The sequence below is a fragment of the Rhinopithecus roxellana genome, chromosome 17 (assembly GCF_007565055.1).
Source record: "Rhinopithecus roxellana isolate Shanxi Qingling chromosome 17, ASM756505v1, whole genome shotgun sequence".
NCBI lineage: Eukaryota > Metazoa > Chordata > Mammalia > Primates > Cercopithecidae > Rhinopithecus > Rhinopithecus roxellana.
In genome coordinates, this window is record NC_044565.1 from 62,910,988 (window position 1) to 62,916,987 (window position 6,000).

Sequence of the window (6,000 nt, forward strand, 5' to 3'; positions counted from 1 at the left end):
TATTGGCTTTACATTTCCCTAGAGATTTCTTAAGTAGTGTGTAAGGCATGCCATTCTTTAAGCTGTATTCACCTGTTACCATACAGGAGCCCTACTGCTGTGTTGGTAAGGTGTTGGAAGAAGGGATGGGTTCTACAGACCTACGATTAGGTCTCAGACTTTTAGTGAGTCTGTGCCCCGTGTCCTGACCTTCACAAATTCTTCTCAGTTTTGTTTTCTTTTTATTCCCCCCTTAGGTGACACAGAAAGGCTAGAGGGGGCCAGAATTTAGTATTTCCTTTCCATCAGGTTAGTCAATCTCTGGTAAAACCCCAGTCAGTTAGGCCCTGGTAAAACAGTTTCTCTTGAGGGCTGGCCTTGTTGAGGAGAATGGAATGTTCTGAGAATATTTCGAAATGGTTACTTTTCCCCTCTCCCTGCCAGAAGGACAGGGGATTCATCTCCAGTGTTGACCATGAGACTGTGAAGGGCTCCTGGAAGTAAAACCCACAGAAGTGTGGGGGTCACCAGGACTGAAACTTCCCAGAGCCTCTAACTCTCAAATGTGCCCACACTGAGCCTCCAACAACTCAGATGAAGCAGTAAAAATCACTGGCAAAACTCATTACATCTCAACTCTCGAGTAGATGTCTTTATTATTTTTAAATTTCTTTTATTTATTATCATTTAATAATAAATTATTATAATTTATTGTATTTATTATTTATAATTTATTATAAATAAATTGAATAGAGATGGGGTCTTGCTGTGTTGACCAGGCTGGTCTCAAACTCCTGGCCTCAAGTGATCCTCCCAGCTCAGCCGCCCGAAGTGTTGGGATTAACAGGCGTGAGCCACTGCACCTGGCCTCTTGAGTAAATGTCTTTTTTTTTTTTTTTTTTTTTTGAGACAAAGTCTTACTTGTTGCCCAGGCCAGAGTGCAGTGGCAAGATCTCGGCTCACTGCAACTTCTGCCTCCCGGGTTCAAGTGATTCTCCTGCCTCAGCCTCCCGAGTAGCTGAGACTACAGGCACACTCCACCATGCCCAGCTAATCTTTGCATTTTTAGTAGAGACGAGGTTTCACCATGTTGGCCAGGCTGGTCTCAAACTCCTGACCTCAGGTGATCTGCCTGCCTTGGCCTCCCAAAGTGCTGGGATTACAGGCATGAGTCACCATGCCTGGCCCATGTCTTTTTAATATTAATATTCTGTGTAATGAGATGGGACAGACACAAAAAGCACTTTTCCACACCAAGGAATGGTGGTACTTTTCGCAAGGAAAACCTCTTATGTATTGTTTTGGACTATGAGCTGAACTAGCCACTTTTTCATAGAAGACCATTTTTACTTGAAAGAAAGACTGACAAACTATAGTTATCCAGACTTGAGAATTTGGCAGGCATTTTTCTCAAAAAAAATGAACAAAATGAGCCTGTCACTTCAAGGAAAGCGACTGACTGCATCTGTTGCTAACGATAAATTCTGAGCTTTCAAGCAAAAATTAGATTTTTGGAAAACTTATATCCACCACCATGAACTTGATGGTTTCCCAATTTTCAAAAACCTTTATGAATGTGGGTTTTTGATACTGTAGAATGAAATCTGTCAACATTTGTAAGACCTACATAATTCAGTGAACCAATATTTTTGAAATGATCAAGAAAGATCAATAGGTTTTAACATAATAGAGTATGAGAAATACATTGATATGATTTCAGATTCCACTTTGCAAGTAATCTTTAAGAAACTATTATTTGCTAACTTTTGATTTAGTTTTTTTCATAAAGAATATCCCAAATTACTGAGGCTACTAGAATACTATTCTCTTTCACAACTGCATATCTGTGTGAGGCCTGTATTTCTTCATGTACTTTAACCAGACAACGTGTTGCAACACATTGAAGGTAGAGGCAGATATGAGACTTGCAGCTGACTTCTATTAACCCAGACATGAAAGAGATTTACAAAAATATAAAACAATGCCCTTCTTTTTTTTTTTTTTTTTTTTTTTTTTGAGACGGAGTCTCGCTCTGTCGCCCGGGCTGGAGTGCAGTGGCCGGTTCTCAGATCACTGCAAGCTCCGCCTCCCGGGTTTACGCCATTCTCCCGTCTCAGCCTCCGAGTAGCTGGGACTACAGGCGCCCGCCACCTCGCCTGGCTAGTTTTTTGTATTTTTTAGTAGAGACGGGGTTTCACTGTGTTAGCCAGGATGGTCTCGATCTCCTGACCTCGTGATCCGCCCGTCTCGGCCTCCCAAAGTGCTGGGATTACAGGCTTGAGCCACCGCGCCCGGCCAAACAATGCCCTTCTTCTCATTAACTTTCTTGGTTTGGTAAAATATAGTTTTTTTTTTTTTCATTAAAAAGCATGTTATTTGTGTTAAAATATGATGGGTTTATGATTTTTAAACGAATTAATAAATAGACATTTTCACATTTCTCAGTTTTAATTTCGAACACTATAAATACCAATGGATATAATCCATGTCAACAAAAGCTACTTAGGGACCTTAATAATTTTAACAGTATAAAATGATCCCAAAAGCAAAACTTTGAGAACAATTGCCCCAAGAAAAATATCTCCAGCTGGGCTTGGTGGCTCATGCCTGTAATCCCAGCACTTTGGGAGGCCGAGGCAGGAGAATCACAGGGTCAGAAGTTCGAGACCAGCCTGACCAACATGGTGAAACCCCGTCTCTACTAAATATACAAAAATTAGCCAGGCATGGTGGTGCACACCTGTAATCCCAGCTACTCGAGAGGCTGAGGCAGGAGAATCGCTTGAACCCGGGAGGCAGAGGTCGCAGTGAGTCGAGATTGTGCCACTGCACTCCAGCCTGAGTGACAGAGCAAGACTCCATCTCAGAAAAAAACCCAAAACTCCACCATCCTCCAAAAGACACATACAAGACTATTCATTGCAACAATGTTTGTGATTACCCCCCAAATTAAATTACTTAATGTCTTTCAATGAGATTATGGATGAATACCTTTTGATGTAGTCACATAATAAAATATTTTTTTTAAAGTTAAAAATGAATTTATTCGATTTACACGTATTGGCTGGGCGTGGTGGCTCACCCCTGTAATATCGGCATGTTGGGTGGCCAAGGTGGGTGGATCACCTGAGGTGAGGAGTTCGAGACCAGCCTGGCCAACATGGCAAAACTTTGTCTCTACTAAAAATACAAAAATTCGCCAGGCATGGTGGCATGAGCCTGTAGCCCGAGCTACTTGGGAGGCTGAGGCAGGAAAATTGCTCGAAACCAGGAGGTGGAGGTTGCAGTGAGCTGAGAGCACGCCACTGCACTCCAGCCTGGGTAACAGAGCGTGATTCTGTCCCAAAAAATAAATAAATAATTTTCAAAGATTTACATGTATTAATGTGGCTGATTCTGAAACATGGTGAGGGAAATAAAAACACTTTGCAAAAAGAGAAGTACAAAATGATACCACTTACATTTCAAAAACAGAGAGAAGGATATCTTTGTTTATAGATGCATCTGTATGTAGTAAGAATATAGGCCAGGCGTGGTGGCTCATGCATGTAACCCCAGCACTTTGGGAGGCCGAGGTGGGTAGATCACGAGGTCAGGAGATTGAGACCATCCTGGCTAACATGGTAAAACCTCGTCTCTACTACAAATACAAAAATTAGCTGGCCATGGTGGCGTGCACCTGTGGTCCCAACTACTTGGGAGGCTGAGGCAGGAGAATCACTTGAACCCAGAAGGCGGAGGTTGCAGTGAACCAACATTGCACCACTGCACTCCAGCCTGGCAACACAGCGAGACTCTGTCTCAAAAAAAAAAAAAAAAGAATATAAACCCCTGATTGTGGTTTACCTAGAAAAATACCTATTAACCTCAGGATGGGAGGGGGGATTGGGACCAGGGGAAGAAGGGGTAGGTTTTAATGTATACGCAAATTGTTTAGAAAAAGTTAGTATTTACTGATCTGGGCCTTAGGTGTTGCTTCTGTTCATTTGAAATATTCCAGTATGAACATATGCTTATTTTTAAATGCCTCAGTGCATTTGCTCTCAGTTAGTAAAGAAAACTTCAACTGGCTGTTTCCCGATGGAATCCACTTTCTCCACCCCGGGCTGGACCGCCAGCTGCCCCGCTTTTTGCCGGCTGCTTGCTGACCCTAAGAGATGACTTGGGATATTTGAAGGGTAATGTCTTTTCTGTCTGCAAAGCTCTTGATCCTAGATTCTCAGTCATGGTTGCAAAGGAAATTCTCCCTCAGATTTCTTACAGAACTCCTGCAGCTGTCAGGCAGGGCAAGAAGCCAAAATACCCAGGGAACAACTTGAACAGGCATCAGCATAGTTCCCGCTTAGAGCAGGAGTCCCAACACAGAGTATCCTGTTCCTGTTCCTTTTCCTTTTGAAGCCAGAGAGCAAGCCTTTGATTTGTGTGGTGATGATTATCATGTAGCCTGCTGGGTGTACTGGGCTCTGGGAATGGAGCTAAGAGGCACCTAACTCCCTCAGAGCTCCCCGGAGCCTCCTGAGCCCCAGTAGATAACTTCATAGTCCAGCTGAGATTGTCTTTTTGCCTTTAAATTCGTACATGCAGCCCGGAGGCCACTCAGCTTCCCGGAATTTTCATTAAGAATCCCCTCAGCAGTCATTTTCAGACTTCATAGCCTCTGATAAGGAGGAAAGAGCTTGCTATTCTGGCTTGCTTTCTGTTTGAAAAGCACATCCCCAAAGGAATTGTATGTGTCCCAGATTCAACACAGCTGTTAATTAGAGCTGAGAACACTTGGTTGACCCCTGTGTGGCTAATTGCTAGAATTGAGAAGCGTCTCTAAGGGCCTGCCATGATAACAACTGAAAATTGTACTGAGCCTCACCTAATGCTTCTGGATCCAGTTCAGGATGGAAAGCAATAGGCTCCCTGCGGTTCCTGGCACAGGAGAGACAGCTATGTGCTGAAGGAGCAGTATTAAGGATTCTCTTCAGTGATGAAAACACCCACATTTCACTTTGGATGTGCGACTTGAGGCAGTGTGCTCCGAAGGGCTGATGGGAGAGCTCCGAACCGTGCAATGGCGCAGGCGCGGCCTACTTCGGAGGGCTTCGGCTACTCCCCTAACATTGTGGTCTGATGCCAGCACCGCCACCACCTCGCCTCCAGTTCTGTGGGACGGAGTGTGAGACAACTCCTGTCAGGACTCTAGGCCAGCTTCTGAGGTGGGGCCTCAGGCAACCATTCTGTCACCTAGCCCTTAAAATGAGAAAAACACTTAAAAATCACCCAGCTCCCTGCCGGGCCCACAAGAGTGGCATCACCTCCCTGCCCCATTTGCTCTGTGGACAGGGAGCAACAGTGGAAACAGCCAGAAACAGAAAGGTGGGCTGACAAGAGCTCAGTCTAGGTGGGAAAGGAGAGGAGATGAGGAAAAGAGGCCTGAAAATGAACTCTGGAAGTCGGACAGACTGTCAGAGGGACAGTGGTCAGGGAGAAGAAAACGGGGACCGCGACACAGAGAGAGGAGGAGGCGTGAAGGATGGAAGAGGAACGGATGAGACCAGCCAAGGAGCGTGATAAGAGAAGTGGCTCTTCCTCCTTTCTCCCCAGGTCCTGGGGAGAGGGAAGACAGCAGAACTGATGGTGAGTGTTTTAGCCTTCTCAGCCAGCACGCCCGGAGCATACCCCAGATAGTTTAGTACTCTGGCCGACTCCACCCCCTAGGCCTGGCCTACAAGAGGTGACCTGGAGCCAGCAGTGTAAGGAGAGACTTGTGATCCCTTTTCCAGAGGAGGCTCAAACTATGGGTCCAATTCCAGGGAGTAACAGCAACAGAAAAGCAACCCAGAGTCAGCCTTGCCCAAGGCCAGGTTGGGGAAAGACCCAAAGGAAGCTGGAGGAAAAGGAATCAACTTCACTCTCCTCTCTCCTAGACCATAGACTGGCTGTCAAGGGTACCTTGCTCCAGGGACAGCTGGGAACCCCACAGATCTTGAGTCTCTAATTGAACCTTTCAGACCCTTTCTTCTAACAGACACT